The 18,897-nt window shown below is 34.7% G+C and overlaps 1 protein-coding gene across 1 annotated transcript in view; it reads right to left on the bottom strand.

The window, feature by feature from the left end:
• The window catches only part of PTPRD (protein tyrosine phosphatase receptor type D), a 1,150,086-nt gene that overhangs the window by 777,275 nt on the left and 353,914 nt on the right, over nt 1-18,897 (bottom strand). The window contains exon 5 of the mRNA XM_039729799.1: nt 530-573. The gene's annotated coding sequence lies outside the window, so the exon portion shown is untranslated. The remainder of the gene's footprint in view (nt 1-529; nt 574-18,897) is intronic.

Genomic DNA, 18,897 nt, shown 5'->3' with positions numbered 1-18,897 from the left:
ACATACACTAAGTATGCTACATGACAGAGAGAGATATGTAAATTTTATATTAGGTTTATGTAATTTTGTTTCACAATAAGAGCAAACTTTCCAAGCACTACAGAGGAAACAACCATTTCAGGCATAGATAAAGGAGAAACTCAGTGATTAATAGGTAGTTAAGCACATACAATTTGTTTTTCTTAAGAATAACTCATCTTCTTTCAGTTCTCTTTTCTAGAGTAAAGTTACCTGAAGGAACAAAGTAATCTAGGAGTGTTTTCTGTTGCTGCTTAAATAGTTGAGAGTAATTTACTAAGAAGCCTTAATGCTTAAGTTCAACCTACTCAATAAAATGTTGCGCCTGAAAAAAACCATATAAAAAGTTACTTAAATCTAGGTTAAATCTGCACAAACAGTGCAGTAGGAGTGGTTTAGTATTCTAAAAATAAATGGATAACAGATTTCTTTCTTTGCAACTCAATTTACAGTAGCCAGTTGTTATGATTACAATGAAAATATAGCAAGGACAAAGAATTTTTTAACTTACTCTTCTCCAAGGCACATCCTGTTGTTTTGTCTCAGGACAGAGATCTAAAAAAGATTAAGAAACATTTTATATTACTGGTAGTAGTAGTCACTGTCAAATGCCATGTCTCCCTTTTTACATATATTTTTATTTGTTGATAGGTATAGTCAGACTGAATTATGATTTTCAATACCTCATACATACATTAAAGGAAATATTAGCAAACAATAATATAGATACACTCCTGTAGTTCTATTTTAACTTTATTAAATATGCTTCTGAATTTTTCTACAGGTCTCATTATCATAGAATCATACATTGGTTTGGGTTGGCAGTCACCTTAATGATCTTGTAGTTCCAACTGCTCCACCCTGGGCAGGGATGCCTTCTACCAGACTAGCTTGCTCAGAGCCTGATCCAGCCTGGATTTGAATTCCTTAAGGGATAAGGCAGCCACAGCTCCTCTGGGCAAACTGTTCCAGTGCCTCACCACTCTTACAGCAAAGAATTTCATTTTACATCATATCAGAGTGCATTTTTAATTGCAATTTTCATAATTTAATGTTTAAATTATCTCATAAATGAAAGTCTACAATTACGCAGAATTCAGTATTTGTAGTATGGGTCACAATTTCTAAATATATACCTTTGTAGTTCTTGAAACATATTTTCAAGCTTTAATCAGTTTGCAGATTAATGACATTTAAAGACTAGCTCAAATAAATCTATATTGCAAAACATTAAATTCATTGGTTTTCAGCCTGTATAAAACATTTTATTAAATATTATATACTTTTTAAGGATTTGGGGATTTTTATTATTTGTTTTTGGTAAAGTAGGACACAAGTAATAGTAATTAGATAACAATAATCAGAGTAGGTTATATATAACCTTAACTCTAGTATTCCTCCATCTGAATCCTTGATATTGTTGCAACAAAAAACTCATCTGTAGAATTTTGGTATGCCATTGAATAATTTTCAAATATTCATAATAAAGAATGAAAGCTTAATCAGATTGATCTGAAAATTGGCATTATATTCATAAGGGATTTGACTGCATGCAATACCTATACTAATATTTCTAATGTGCATATCTTAAGATATTAGTTTTTGAAGAGTGAAAAGTTCAAAAGTCCTATTCCTCAATTTTTCTGACCAAATTTTCTGTCAGTATGCACACCTAGTATATGAACTCCTAGCATTAAAACTGTATAGGCAATGTTCATGTAAGTATTCAAAATATTTCTGTTTAGAAAAACTTATGGTGGTTACAAGTATGAAGGGCTGTAAGGTTTAAGAATAACAACAGATATATATAGAAGGCTGAAATTTACCATATCTTGGGTTTAGCCCTGCAATAATTAGAAATTATGAATGTTAATCCAAACAGGAGAGGATTGATTGTTTCCGGGAAGAACATATCAGTTTGTGAAGACAGAGGAAAAAACTACTCTTAAGCTATTTGACTGTATAAATAAAAAATATTTGAAACTGATGTGGAATCGAGACTTTTCAAGTATAATTTTGGGAGTATGGATACCTGAGCAGAAATCAAGTAAATGTAGAATTTACAGGATTTATATCAGGAATGGCATATAGTGGGTGCATTACCTGACTGACTATAGAGCTTATTACTGCTCTATACATGTAGTTCCCTTGCCAAAAAAAATAAAAAAAAACGCCTGAACAAAACAACAAATGTATGCAAGAAAACAAACCAGCCAACAAAATAACAATGACCAGATCTAACCAATCTAAATGCACTAAATTATTTTAGTCTGTGTTCAAATCAGCTAGGCTTTGAATTTTCTTGTTTCAGAAGCTGAATTACAGTTCGGCAAGTTATTAAATCTTTTAAACTTTGCATGGTTAATTTTGTAATTAGCAGTGGCATTAATGTAAATTATTAATTTACTCCTTTTGAAAATAATGGAATAATCTAAACACTGGGAATGACTTCCATAGCTCACATTTAAGAGCAGTGACTGATCTTGTCACTCTTCGGATTTCTTAAAAGGTTTTAAGCAGGGTTTACTGATAAATATCTATATGGAGGACTTGAGAAAGAGGGCATCATATTTTGGAAGAATTCCTTAATTTTCTTTAGGGGGATATCATATCTTTGAAGTGAAAGAAAAGGTTACTGAATTCTTTAGATTCAAAAGTGCATTTCTTTTAAGTTAAACATCAGTGAAAACAAGCAGGCCTATTTCAAAGTGTGTAATTCATAACATCTTTAAATACCTCCAAATTTGTAACCACCAAGAGTTTCTTTCACATGGCAAATTTCTAACTTTAGGACGTCATTGTCAGGCTAATAAATATGCAACAACACCAAATAGTTATTCTTCAAAGCAGTCAAACCAGTTGCATCCTGTGATGGCTCATCACTAAGGCGGAGCATATTTTGCTGCTAAGTCACATGTTTCTTTGTGAAACAGGTACTCTTTTCTCTGATCCTTCTTAAACCACTCCTTGAAATACCAATTTTTCTCTTGTGCTCCTGTATCACTTAAAATCAGAGGTATTGGGCAACAGTCTTTCCAGACCTAGTCACTGGTAAGAGTTTAACCTTCTATACATGTGTCAGTTTCCCTAGATCTAAAGATGATTTATGTTTTACTAATGTTTAAAAAAAGACAAAAAATAAAGAGTTGGTGTTAAGAAAACTGACAGGTACTGAAGGAAAAAAATAAAAAAAAAGCAGCTATGCACTGAACCTAACATCAAAGATGGTTTTTGAGCTTCTGTTAATCTGTTAAGAAAACAAACACGTTTCTCGGACAGTGGTATTTGGCCAATGTGAATTAATTCCTTCTTCCTTTATTTATATTAGTATCAATGGAAAACAAGGACACTGAAGTTTGTATGGTACAATGATAAACTGTGAATGAAGACTATGTTGGGATATCCACCTTCTCAATACCTCAACAGAAAAGAATCTTGTTTCTAACTTCACCTAATAAATCTTATAGACTGTGAATGAGCTACTTCCTACTCCTGCTCCTTTCATGTTTTCTGGAGCCTAAAAAAAAAAAAAAACACCAAAAAACCACAGAAGGTCATAGAAGCTTTGTTCTTTGTTCTTTAAAGAAGTATCAGTATTTTGGGTGATCAGAATTTTATGGTGAGAACAATATTTTCTTTAAATAACATATTTGTCGTCCTCTGAGCTCCAAAGCTTGCTACTTTCTCACTGTATGTCCATGATGTATTTCATGTAGAAAATGGGAAAAAAACCCTCTTCTGGACAGTACATTGCTGTACTCAAGAAATTATTTTTTTTTGGTTTTGGGGTTTTTTTTTGTTTGTTTGTTTTTAAATGTTATTAAGGATGCCTAAGCCCTAAGACTTGTGAAAGACATTTCAGTATGTTGAAGATAGGTGTAGATTTGCCAAAACCCTTAGTCATCTAAGTGTCATCAGTGTGATTTCTAAAGGGACCTATAGGTTAGCTGTTCAGGTGCTTTTCCAAGCAGCTAATTCCTTTAAAAATTCAGTCTGAAAGTCATCTTAGAGTCCAGAATTAACAGGTGATACAATGCCTAGACAGATACATCAACAGCTATTCTAAGATTATTATGGAGGCAGCTTAATCAAAATAATTTGATCCTTTTGGGACTGGGACTGAGGGGAGACATAGGGTATCTGCTATTGCAACTATGATGATATATGTGTGAATATTACTCCTATGGTTATAAAACCACTGTGTATAAACTAACTTTCTTAATGGAGTGGTATTTCTTATTAAAGTTGCAGCTGGAGGCCTTTAATGTGGCTCTGACTGTTGTGCCAACCCTAAAGTCAGTAGTATAAAATATTTATTCTTTGATACAAAGAGGAGACAAACAGTGGTAAAATTAAAAAAAAAATATCAAAATTAAACCTCTCTTGAAAATACATTCAATTACTGTCAAAAGACTTGAAGTACTTAATCTTTAATGTATAAATATTTGCTTTATATTGTTTTCTTGGGAATTTCAAGCTAAGAAATGTGTGGTAGTTAATTTTCTTGATCTCCATCAAGAGTCTTCTTTGCAAAGGCCAGCCAATGAGGTAATACCTAACTGCTCACAACATCTTGTCAATTATAGGTAAATATACACACTGGAAGAACAAGAGGGCTCAGAATGGGGAAAGTAAACTAAAGAACTACTTTTGTACCAAGATCCTTCTATAAGGGAAGAAGTGAGTGATATTAAAGTGACTGCTAAATAGAAATACAAATTATGCTATTTCAGCATAAATTTAGATGTGTTTCTCAAATATGACAGTACAGTGGTGAGTAAACCCATTGAAGCATGGAGTTTGGGCCCAAATCACTGAGATTATGTACTTTTCTTTAAGTTTGTTAAGAGTTCTTTTACCATAAGGAAGCAAAAAATTTAAGCAACAGTGAATATCTGCATGTGCGTGCTGTACTTGACTCCCATTCTGCTCTTATACATATGAAACAGAGTTACACTTAATTGTTATACTGATAATGACCTAATAAATGCAATAACTCATCATGGTATACATTCTACATCATACTTTATAAAAGTACATCCTAACATTATTCTTTCAAAATCCCCAGAGGACTCTATTACTGCCAAAAATAGTAGTTATAGTAATATCTTAATTAGCTAAACAGCACTAACATATATCAATTCAATCTAGTACATCTCAATCAGATCTGTCACTATCTCAAACCCTTTAAGCTTCACTTTGGGTGCTGAAAAAGGACTGTCATAGTTTTACCCCAATCGAAAACTAAGCCCCACACAGCCACTTGCTCAATCACCTACAGATGTGGAGAGAACCTGAAAAGTAAAATGCAGTTAAGTATGGAAAGAAACAGTTGTGCACACAAGTAAAACAAAACAAGGAATTAATTCAGAGCTACCCATAGGCACGCCAGTGTTCAGTTATCTCCAGGGGAACAGGGTCCATCATGTGCAGAGTTACTTGGAAAGACATGTATCATATTTCTAAATGTTCTACTCTCCCTCCTTCTTCCCCCCACTTTATATACTGGCATGGTGCCACAGGGCATGGAATATCCCTTTGGACAGTTGGGGTCACCTGTCCCAGTTGTGTCTCTTCCCATCCACTCCAGTCTCCTCACCAGCATAGCAGTACAAGAAGCAGAAAATGTTTTAGTTCTGTGCAAGTCATGCTCAGCAAACAACAAAAAGATTTTTATTTTATCAAACCTGCATTCAGCACAATTCAAAACCAGCCAAATTGTAGCCACAATCGTACCATATTATCAGATTGCAGCTCTGACATCAATATGTCACACCACTATACTATTACATGGATAGGAAGGTAATACTAATCTTTGATTTCTGCTCAATTTTTACCAGACAAAATGTTCTCTGTGCAATAGCATTGAATAACTTAGGAGCAATATTTTTACATATATCTCATTAATATTTATGCATCTGCTTTATATTTTTTTTCCTATAAGACTTATTTTATGTTTTTACTTATGTAAACCTGTTGTGTAGACACAACAAAAATATGTGTAGCATGCTCAGACAGCACTGTTCATCCAAAAGCAAATCCAAGCTATGTTATTTGCCCTCCTATTTTCACCATGTTAAACTCATTTCTAAGTTCTACCACTACTGTTTTGAACACCTCTGTTTTCAAGTGTGGATCTCAGATCATAACATCTCCAAGAGTTACAGCACACTAACTTCTAGCATAGGTCTATAAGCAATATCCCCATCTGTTATCACTTTTAGATTTTTGTGAGGGCTGCCCCAAAGAAATACTTAATCCCACCTAAGGAAGGCTGCTAATTAGTGCTAAAACTTACAAAAAAATCCAAACCAACCCAAGCCAAGCAAACAAAACCAACCAACTAACCAACCAAAGAAGAAAAGATGTGTGTAAACATCTCCCATCTTCCTTTAAGTTTTACCATTTTCTGTATATGTAGAATACATGCCATGCACAAGCAGAGATACTCCATCTAATTTAAACATTCATGCTAGGCATGTCCCTGTGTTTACATGACTTTGTCCTCTCAAACTAAATCCCTATCACCAAATGCCTCACTTTTATTCTTCTCTCCTCTGCCCCTTCTTTCCAGTCATAACTAGTTATGTTTTGTGTCTTTCTCCAATCTCCCAAATTTAATAACAAATGCCCTATAACTATGGTATCTTCACCACTAAAGGCATGGCCCTTCTTTAAAATTGCATCTTTTTTGGCTTATGTACATTTAGAATTTTCCCTGAGTGGCTTGACAGGAATTCTCTCCTCATGCAGTTTGCACGCCATTTGAAACTCCCCTGTCAATGTACAGAACATTAAAAAGATTCTCCTGCTACCTAGTTATCTTTTCTGGTTCTAGTTTTAGTGTTATTTCTTTCTGAGGAAGTATCTCAGAAGCCACAGTCTCAGATCTCTAAAGGAAATGGAATTTTCTTCCCTGCATCTTGGCTGCAAGTGCTTTCCATCCTTAGAATTGTAGACTGAAGCGTGATAATTTTCAAGGTATGTTTTTTCTCAACCTGAATCTTCAGATAGCACTAATATCAGTGGTATAGGAAGTTTGTCTTGTTTGGCGTAGTTTACACAGAGGAAAAAGAGGGCCCCCATAAGAAGCAGAAATAAAGTTAGTTCTTTATAATAATGGACTTTAAAAAATCTGTTAAGAAATTTTTTTACTTGAAGGAACATATAGTAAAGAGCTGACTAAAATGACTTGCTTCAACAAACATGTAAGTGGTAATATGAGTAAATGAAAAAGGGACAAAAATGCTTTAAAAATATGCTCTCTCCCACACACAGCATAATAGCCTGTTGCTGCAAGGAAGGGAAAACCTTCTATCCAATGCCTGCTTTTCATGGTATATCATTTTGTAAAACTACTCTTTAAGAGACATGTTTCTGAGCCAGCAGACTAACTTTGATTTCATGACTCATGCAGAACCCAACTTACAAGACCCAAAAGGACAGCTCTGCTTTTTGTTGTTAAGTTCTGTGCAAAATGGGACAGTTTGTATTGGGAAGACTGAGCAGAACTTCAGTCCACAGTAATCAACATCTTTTTTTTCTTCCACTGAAAACAAAACAGCTAGTTTTACAAGTTTAATTAGAAGCCATAGAGAGATGGGACAGCTTCATTGTATATGGAATTAATCTTCTCCACCTAGATATAGCTGGAGTGGCATGGAAGTGCAATTGTCATTCCTAGCTGTCAGTGTGAAAAAATTAACTAGGAGAAACATTTCAGGAATTTTTGGGAGAAAGCTCAAATCAAAAAAAAATGAAGATACTGATCTACATCGGTTGAAAGACATTAAAACATCAGAGAAAATCCACTGTAAAAACACATTTATTCTTATCATTATAGTCCAGTTACAGACAATTTCTTAGTGTAGCACTCATGAATTTCACTGCTTAGCTCTCCACACAAATATGCAGAGCACATAAAAGAAATATTCCTATATTCTAGAGTCAGATCTCAGCATTCAAAATTCAAAGTCACTTGCTGAAAACTGGTACAACAAAAGCATATTAAGAGCATGTGGTAAAACACCAAGGTAGTTCCCAGCCTATGATAGGACCCAGCACCCAAATTTGCATAGTTCAAGGCTTTTAAATGAAATGAGCTCCTATCCTTCATTCTGTATTTAATGCTCACTAACAGTTGTATTATATTTTGCATACTTCTGAAGCAGATCTTTCACTTCAGTTTCATCCAGAAGGCATCATTTTTGTAGTCCTAGGACACTAAGCAAACTGAAGCCTGGTCAGTGGAAGAAGATTCACTTAAAAAGCCTGGACCAAACTCTAGTTAAACAGTGTGAACGTGGTGTTTTTAAAACAGAGTTTTACTGTAACCCACTTTAGTTGTAAATCTTAAGGCAAACAAAGACAATTTTACTTTTGTGGATGATGCAAATAAAAATGAAACACAAGTAGAGGAGATAGTGATTCCAAGATCTAGTTGATTGAGCAAGTAATATTTCTAGAATGCTACTATTTCTGAAATACTACATTGTATACAGTTTTTAAAACATCTGCATGTGAAACAAGCTGTAAAACTATCTGTGACATATTTGTGATGTCAACAGACGATGTGATATAGCAAAATTTAATACAGCAAACCATCAACGGCAGGTAGACTTTTAGAGAGACCTTCATAAATTTTTAGCACGATAAGAAAACATTAGCTGTCATTTTCTTAAAACTGAATTATGGTAAAATAATTGTAAATACATTAAAATGTCTTAGTTTTAATCTGCCACCTATCAGTGTATTTCTCCAGTTTGGTGGCTTAATTTCTCTTTTTCACTTTTTAACTCCAAAGGAATTATAGGACACTAAAGACAAAAACTATTTAAACTTGTAGACATGCAGCCAGCTATTTCATGGAGAAGTCTGAGATATACATAATTTCTGAGCTTATTAACTTTTCTGGTCTTAGGCATTCATAATCCATTTTTAATAAAATCAGAAACTATTTACTTGCGATACAGCATCAACCACTATATCTAAACTAAAGTGTCTCTAGAAAGGAATTAAATATTTGTATATATTTTTTCCTTTTCATATCATTTATGATACAGCAAAATATATATCAGAAGAACAGTAGTTCCTGTCCCATGTGATACAAATACTCTTGTGTATAAAATTTATTTCCTAATATGTTCCATAAGGTTGAAATCTCTATTTTTGCTATTCACTTTTCAGCAAGCCTTTTTATATCACTGAATCATGACAAATGATTCTTTACATATTAGGACACTCAGTTCACACTGATGAACTAACAAATTAAAATGCAATATAAAATGATGACACTGAGAATACAAGGCACAGTCCTTTTGATGTCAGGAAAGAATTCATCATTAGGCCAAGATTTGCCCTTTAATTAAAACATTACCACACTGATAGTGTTGAATGAAATGCAGTTTTGAGGAATTCAGTGAAATAACATTAAAATGGCAGAAGTTATCACACATTTTTTGTCCTGAAGCAGCCATATTTCATTACACATAACTGAATGTTAGAAAGCAATCTAGTGTGTTTTGCCATCCTTGTCTCGGGCTAAGGTAATTATTAGTCTTAGAGTTTCTCTCTTTCTCTCCCCCCCCCGCCACCATCTCCCCCGCCTTTCTTTTTTAACTGTGCTTACCCAAGAGGAAAATGAACCATGGTACTTATCAGCATAATGCATACATCAGTGATACTGAAGGCAACTTTCCACGGCTGAAGCCATAGGTTAGCTGCAAACCCATTAGTGATTAAAAATTTAAAAACAATTAAAAATAAATAAATATCTGTGAATCTAGGCCACAGCTGAGTAATAAGTGCAGAAAAGTCACAAAACATGACAATATAATTTGCATCAGTATTGGATCAGAAAGGCTGTTTAAAGACCAAGCAAGAGAGGTAAAAAAATTATCCAAAGGGGGATTGAAAACAAACTTCTTAAAAGAATAGTGAAAATAATATCATAAATTTTTCAGTCATGCAGTTATTTACACTCAGTCTAGAAAAAAAATTTGCCTTCAAGGATTTGTTTTTCTACACAAAAGAATTGTTAATATCAGATTATAAAAATAATACAATAATTAAAACACCCTTAACATCCTAAGGACAATGACCTTAGACTAAAGAGACACTAACATTTCAGATCATTGAAGATGACACATACAGGTTTTAAAAAAATTATTAGGTTTCTTGGATTTGTTTTAGTTTTATTATCTCTGTTTTAATTTCAGGTTGTACAAATTAGATTTTAGTAATTCTCATTTCAATTTTATATCTTTCAAAGATACCTCCATATGAAAAAAGGTTATTTTTATTTTTTATATTAGTTATCAATGGCCTATCATTTCTCCAAAGTTTTATGAAATTTCATAACTATCCTATGTTTACAATCACTAGGTAAAAAATATTTTACATACAAAAAATCCATTATAAATTTGACAAATTTCAGTTTCTGGTAAAAAGAAAAAAGAAGCATATTTCTATACACAGCTATTATTGGAAATAAAAATATTAGTTTAACTAGCAATCATGTTTCCAGACCACCAGATGGTGTTTATATTCTCTATTTTTTATTAATTTAAATTAAAATATGTTTTCTATCTATGTCTTTTATCAAGTCTTCATTTCATCAGAAAAATAACCTTCAGTCATTGTATCCAAGGCTTAATATGACAGGTATGACTGAGACTCACATGTTGGGATTTTGCTGACTTCACTGAAGGATTAGATATTCTTTATATTCCTGCAAAATTGAAGACCTTTATGTACATAAAAGTAACCTAGGTTAAAGCAGAACTTCACAAAATAATTCTGTTTCTCATAAGTTATACATGCTCACAATTTATACTGTTTACTCTGAAATACAGTGAATTTGAGGTTGAATGCACAACATATTCTTAATTAATCCATAATTTATAAGTAACATCAAATATGTTACTTAAAACCAAGCTATACAAACTACAGAATGATAAAGTTTTATAAACAGAATTAATAATTCACTGCTGATATCACAAAAGGAAGGTATTAAATCTCTTCTTCAGTTTAAATATGAAAACAGAGAAATCATGAGGTTAAGTAACAGTAACTATTTCTACCAGAGGAAAGCTAAAGATTTTTAAGCAGAATAGAGATTAGAGAAATTATTATGTTTGTATACCATTCTTGTTTTTTGCCTGAAAGGGTGAGAGAATTTCATTTTTATGACTGCTTAAATATGTCATTAATATAAACATTTGGATGTTAAAATCTTGCATGTGTGCAATTTCAGTTTAAATACCACTTTCGCTGTTAAGATTCTTTTCTAATTATGGAAATGTCTTTGCCTCTCCCCTACATTTCCAAATATATACTAATATTTAGGTAAGGATTATTCTACCTTTTTTTTTTAATTGAAATGTACTGCTACTATATAATTGTATTCTTGGCTGCTTAAAATATGAAGAATACAACCCGAAAAATAGATCTTCTGGGCCAACCTCACTTTTTGTGGTATAACTGCTTTTCATCTTAGATTTTTCCAAAGTTTTGACATTCTAATGATGTTTGTACGAAGGGTCATTTAAGAGAAATTACACACAGAACAGAATGCATCATTTTAGATGCAGTCATTGCTAATGACAAACCCACAGATTTTGTCTGTCTGGGTGTGTGCCTGTGCATGTGTGTCTGTGTGCATTTTCTGCCTGTATGTCAAAGTTTATGTCCAATTTTAAGCACATGGTTAAAACCTCCTTCTTTACTTGTTCCAAAAGGCAGCTTGATGAATTTTGTGTCCACCTGGTTGCTCATTGCCACAAACTCATAACTCCTGAGCTTAATATGGATACCTAAATTAAGGTTAAAATAGATCTATAGCTAGAGTACAAGTAGCAGTCTGACTACATTCAAAGGCACTGTATAACTGAGGATGAGTGTAGGAACGACATCTGGTTGTTTCTGCTATAGTTATTAAGCCATTGTGTAAGAGAAACAGGACAGTGGAGAAAGAGGATCAGTAGCACAAGATCAATGTAGAACTAAAAATCAAAAAATATACATGCTAGAAGTCAGAAAGGACAAACATCAGTGTCAAGGCTGACTTTCTAAGAATGGAACGAATACCAGTTTTTTGAGGGGGTAAGAGGTGCCAGCTGCTGATTCTGCCTTGCCCGAATTCATAAGAGAACAGCTTATTTAGGACTTCTGTGAATACATGATCCTGCAGACTACTGCCTTCCCCTGAAAGAGGTGGTATTGCAAATGAGAACCTCTACCTATGAATGAAGAAAGACAGTCTTACTCTTGTTAGAGAAGGCAGATGATTACTACACTGGGTAGAGTAGGTTTTCTACAAACAGAGTTCCTAAGCCTGGATATTTTTTGGCGTCCTTCTTTTTTTCGTATTGGGATGAAATTTAGTCACGATACCTGTACATGTAAGGTGTTTTCCCAGAGTCCAAGGAAAGTAATTAGTGTTATTTTTTTCATCTTCTCTCAGTGCTGGCCTCTGTTTGCTTTTTAAACCTTCGAGCAATTGTTACAAGTTACTTTGTCTATACCCTAAATTTATTTTCCCTCTGGAAGAATAATGATCTTGTTGTCTCTTTCTTTTGAATATGACTTCATAGCAGCTAAAAGTTTGTAGCGAACAACATTTTGCCCTAAGCTAATAGAAGTTGGACCAGATGCCAATGTATAGGCTTCTGAGAGGAGTGTCATGGAGATGACTCTCAAACACCTCCCAGTAATGACAAGCTGAGAAAGTTGGACTTGTTCAGCCTGTTGACGAGAAGGCTCTGGATAGATTTTCTAGAGGCCTGAATTTAGGAGCCCTTTATTTAGGGAGTGTAGTGACAGGATGAGGGGTAATAGTTTTCCACTGAAAGGGGAGAAATTTTGATAGCTATTGAGAAGTAATTTGTAATTTGACTGGGAAGTAGATGAACTCGAATGAAGCTTCAAATATTATAACTCAGAATGTTCCATTTCTTTCTTCTTCTTCTTCTTCTTCTTCTTCTTCTTCTTCTTCTTCTTCTTCTTCTTCTTCTTCTTCTTCTTCTTCTTCATCTTCTTCTTTCTCTTCTTCTTCTCACAGATTTTATTGCTAAGTGTGTTGTGATATAGTATGGAATATCCCTGTAGTCATTTAGGGTCAGTTGGCCTGTCACATCCAACTATTTGTCAACCCCCAGCCTCCTTGCTGATGGTGTAGTATGAGAAGCAGAAAGTTCCTTAAGATTCTGTAAAGGCTGCTCAGCAACAACTAAATCATTCCAGTGGTTATTAGCACTGTAAAACATACAAGGTATGAAGAAATTTATTCTGGGCAAGGCAAATATACTTGATGTTTCTTATACAGGCATGTGCTGTTTCTGAAGCCTTATCTGTCTGAGCAGATTTGACAATACTGGCTACTAGAACACTAGGTCTACAGGTTCTGTTTCTGTTTTGCCTAGGAATGATAAAAAAACCAAAGAATGAAGCCCACTCTGCAACCAATATTGCTAGTCCATTTTCCACAGAATTTGTGATGCAGATGACTTTAAGGAATACTTAGACATTCAGGAAAAGACTCTTTGGTCCTCTTAGACAGTTGTAGATTTTCTCAACAAAACACCCTAACATGGAAACTCCATACTTCAGTTGAGTTTGTCAGTCTTGCACTATCTCTTTTTAAATGATAAGCATGTGATCAGCATGACAAATATGACTGTCCAACTCTATTGTATGTTGAAGAGAGATGCTGAGACTCATCAATTACCATAGTACCTCCATATGAGGCAGATTTTCAAGAACTAAATCACATTTATCTCTGGGTGGTATTGATTAATCTCCCTGGAGCTATGAAACTCTAGGACATGCTCCATTTCAAAAGAGGTAGGTTCATGTAACCGTAAGTTCTCATCTAGAGGTTTCATAAAGTTCTGGTGAAGATTATTGTGTGAACAAGTCAATTCAGTTACACACTAATGCTGACTTAAATGACAGTGAGTGTTAGGAGAAGTGTGTTATTGTCAGGTTTATTAAGCCACCAGCTGAAAGGACACCAGAACTGTTTGAGCTGTCATTGGACAATGATGGGCTGGCCAGGGAGAGGAAGATATGAAGACACAGTAGCCAAGTCAGTTCCACAGTTGAGGTTGCAGTGAACAAAGCAGAAGTCACTTGCCTTACATATTCAGAGAATATAGGTAGGTGTGAAAGTTCTCGTCCCCTACAGTAAAGAAGAAAGATGATAAAACAAAGTAAAGGATTTATCTTCACAGGACTTTATTAGGAGCCCCTCTTCAGGAAGAGACACAATATGATCTCCTTGTACGCAGTCACTCAGTGCAGAAAAGCAAGGTCCACAAGTTCACAATTGTATTGGCAACAGTAAATCCTATTGACAACAGTAAATTCTATTGACAACACAGTCAAGACAGTCATGGTGTAGAACTAGGAAGAAGTATCACAGCAAACATCTGTTTAAAAGGAGACCATCAAGAACAGAGATAGTAGTATACACAGAAAAGACAAATAAGAGAACTTGGATAATATGCATGATTCATAACTTCTCAACACATAACTTTAATAAATCGCTGCTATCTCCAACTCACTGAATGTTCCTCTTCTTAATACTTACAGTTTTGCCGCATATTAGCAGTCTATCAAATAATTGCCCTAAGTCCAGGAAGAAACAGCTAGTTTGTGATATAAAGTTTCCATGGAAAACCATTGTTTTTCTTCTTTCCCTGCTTGTTCCCATTCCCTTCTGCCAGTAACTCAGTGATAGACTTAGGAATTAACAAACAGCTAAAAGGTGTTTTACATTATCCATAACAATCACATTTTGATATAAGATTTTTTTTTCTCCTACTCTCTCCTTTTAGAATATTGTGAAGGATATCTATACTGCAATGAGTTTAATACATCCAATCCAAAAGGTTCAGAAATGCATTTTAGAGTATTGTGATATTACAATACCAAGACTGCCACAAGAACAAAGAGTTTTGTTTTGTGATATTTCTGTTCTCATTGTTCTGAGATTGTCATGAAGATGGATTCTATACAGTTTCCTGCTTTATTTTTGCAGTCTTTGTTATGAATATGGTCTGATTTTGTGCCAACCTTTGTCACTAGAATGAAAATGAGAATACATTATGAAAACTAAAATGTAATCAGCATTAAAATTCTGTGATAGCTCATTCTTGTGACAAAGAGATCACTGGGAAAGAATGGCACGAAATTAATCAATTATAGTGACAGTCTCACGATTGTAATAAGAATAGAAAGTGGCACTACATTTTGTGCATTTACATAACTGAGGGATGGTTTAAAATTAACTCATTCATATCTGCAGATTCACATCTTTTCCTGGAAAAAGAGAACTGCTGCATTTTGACTACTGACCATAGATAGTAAGCTTGTTCAATATATTAAAAAAAAATTCTCAGATTCTGTTTATTTTTAGTCCTAAAAACATTTTCATTATCTCTTTCTAATTTTCTTTGTTTCTGCCAGAAAGTGAAAAGTCTCATCATCAGCTCCTAATGTGTAGCAATATATTCTGAATGTGCAATGAAAAGGAAAACAGAAATGCTCCTTTGGAAATTAAAAAAAAAGATAGAGAGGGAGAGAAAGGAAAGGCTCTGAAATTTTGCTGTGGATTATTTTGTGTTGTGTGGCTTTTTTTTTTTTTTTTTGTTTTGGTATATATTTTTTTTCCAGATTATTTTATCTCTTTTCTTATCTGGTTTAAAAAGGATACATTAAAAAAAAAAAGGAATTTTCAGGAATATGAGAAGAATACAAATACAAGGGTGTTCAGAAAGGGTGTTCAAGGGTGTTCTGTCCAGTTACTGGTTTTCTCTTTACTTGGCTATGAGGCAGTATTATCAAACTCCATCAAGAGCTCAGGCATATAGATCAAGGGCTGAGGTCTCATGGTAGATTAATTTGGCTACATATTCCACATAGACAGATTTTCACTGACAGAAAAGAACTACAGTGACCTTCACAAATCAATAGGAACTCTAGAAATATTAATCAGGGAGAAAGTGAATGGACACACCAGAGTTGTTCTTGCTGCAAATGGATCCTGGTAAACCCCAAGGCAACTTAAACAATGGAAAATTAAAAAAAACCCAAACTCTGAGAAACATAAAAACTCATTCAACTATGGACAGAAGCAACCTTCAGCTAAGAAGGAACTATCTTGCATGCAGCCATGAAAGAGTGTTGGTATGGAAGCCAAAAGTTTGGTCAGGATTTTTTGAGCTACTTTTCTCAATATCTTGCATTTAGCATTTTCCAAAGACAAAATAAATAGGAAGGAACAGATGATTTGATATGGGTCAGCACGGTTTTCATATTATAAACACTGTATTTACTCAGAGATGTGTTCATTTACATATGACTTTGGTTATTTAAATGTTACACTGGTCTTCTTGGGTCTGTCTACATGTTTATAAAAACTGAAGATAATAAAATGTTCCCGTGTTCCACTGATCCTGCTACTTCATAAGATTTGTGAGTATGCAACTAGAAAATTATACAGAATTTTGTCTGTTAGCTGGATACCTAACCAAAAAAAAAAGTGTTCTGGAGGTTTCACTCCTGGTGAATTACTTCTATCATAGTACAATTCATAGAGCTGAAGGTGGGATCTGATATGAAACAACCCTCTTTATAGATAAATGTGGCTGTCAAGTTATTACACTAGTATATTTTCTCTTCATTACAGCTGTCTTACGGTTAGCAAATCATACAAAGTAGGGCTTCTGATTCACTAAAGCATTCTTAACCACTAGGAAATTCTTTTTCTCCTTCCTGCCAAAGCTCACCGCTGAGATACACTAGTAAAATACTGCTCACAGAAATGCTGGATATCAAGAAAATGTGCATAAGATTGTTTTTGGAGCATATGTAGATTAGTACTGAGCTTTAAAAAATAAAAATAATTTATTCCACAATTCATATTTTGCTGCTAAATTATATTCAAAACTGTACAAAAAATAATCAATTATTGAATTTACAGAATTGCCATATAATCATCTAAACTGAGTTTTACTTATTTTAACTCAAGAATTTTCACAACCAATTCTCATGTAAGCACTGTTGCTAAATCTACGTTTAATAGGCTCTATATTATTCATAGGGCAGGATTGAGTTAATTTTTTTCCTTGTAGCTGGTGCAGTGCTGTGGTTTGGATTTAGTATGAATGAGACTGACAACACACAAATGTTTTCGTTCTTGATAAGTTGTGTTTATTCTAATCTAAGTGAAGGATTTCTTTGTGTCATATTTTATGCCACTGAGGAGCTCTACAGGAATCTTGGATGGTGCATGGCCAGGACAGGAGATCCATACTGTCCAAAGGGCTATTCCATGCCACAGATTGTCATGTATAGTATATACATGACCAGGAACAGCTGATCATTGCTTGAGGATAGGTTGAGAATTGGTCAGTGGTAATAAGCTGTAATGTGCACTATTCATTTCTCTTAGGTTTAATTCTTATCTATCTAATTTTCATTGTAATAATAATAATAATAATAATAATAATAATAACAATAATAATAACAACAATAATAATAATTATCATTGGGTTGGCAAGACAAGATTTTGGAAGCAGGGGGCAACAGCAGCGGTTTCTCTGAGAAGCTGCAAGAAGCTTCTCCAATGTCTGAAGGAGCCAGTGCCACCTAGTTTCAAGATGGGCCTGCAGCTGGTCAGGGCCAAGCCCATAGGGGACAGCAGCAGTGCTGCTGGGAAAACAGATTTGAGAAGGGGAGTATCACGGCAGTTTCCCATCCTCCAAGGAGGCCTTGCAGGCCCTGGGCCTGCTAAAGGGGAGAGGTGCTGCTGCACTGGGGCAATTGCATCTAGAGAAGTGAGTGAGAAAATGTGAGAGAAAGAGCTCTTCAACTTCCAAGAACAGTAGAGTGAAAGGGGAAAATGTGTTCCAGGCTGCAGCATCTGGTGAAGACCATGGTGAGGCAGCTGTGCCCCAACAGTATGTAGAAGTCCACAGAACACGGTTCACCTGCTGCACCTGCAGGATCCTGTGCTGGAGCAGGGGATTGCCAAAAAAGTGGGAAATTCATGCAAGAGCATGCTTCTGATCAGACCTATGGCTTCATGGAGGGAGCTTTTTGTTCTTGACTAAGTCTGCTGGCAAAATCTGTGACCTTGGGAATAGGATCCATGCTGGAGCGGCTAATGAAGAAATGATGCCCATGGGAAGGACTCTTATTGTGGAAAATTAGGGAAGATTGTCTCCCACAGGAGAGATCCCACAGGGGAAGAGTGTGAGGACGAAAGACTGGCAGAGCCAATGTATGACTGCAACTTCCCTTTCTGCACCACTGGCAAGGAGGAGGTGGAGAATTTGGGAATAGGGTTGAGTCTGAGAAGAAGAAAAGGGTGAGCGGAAGGTGTTTTTAAGATTTAGTTTTATTTCTCATTGTCCTACTCTGCTTTGGTTAGTAATAAATTAATTTCCTTGAGCTGAATATGTTTTTTTCATAATGGTACTTGCCTTGTGATCTCCCTGCTTCTATATTGAACCACAAGCTCTTCTTTCATTGTATTTTCTCTCTGCTATCCAACTGAAAAGATGTGTGATAGAGCTGCTTGTTTTGTCTCTCCTCCCTAACCAGGGTGGGAGTCAGTGAATTGTTGTGTAGTTAATCCACTTCAATGTCCTAGTAATAGAGGTTAAAAATTAATTTTAATCAGTGGAAGAGCAGAATATAACACAAAAAGGATCAAGCAAGAATAGTTTTTGTCAGTCCAGAAACTGAAATTTTTTTTCTGAAAGATATCCAGACAAGAAATCAACACCACATACCATTTAAAAATTATTATTTTTTTTAATATTTGGAAATTAGAAGAGGGATCATTTTAAAACTTATGGTAAACAAGATGAT

The sequence above is a fragment of the Passer montanus genome, unplaced genomic scaffold, assembly GCF_014805655.1.
Source record: "Passer montanus isolate IOZ18808 unplaced genomic scaffold, ASM1480565v1 scaffold7, whole genome shotgun sequence".
NCBI lineage: Eukaryota > Metazoa > Chordata > Aves > Passeriformes > Passeridae > Passer > Passer montanus.
This window is presented reverse-complemented; position numbering and strand designations above follow the sequence as displayed.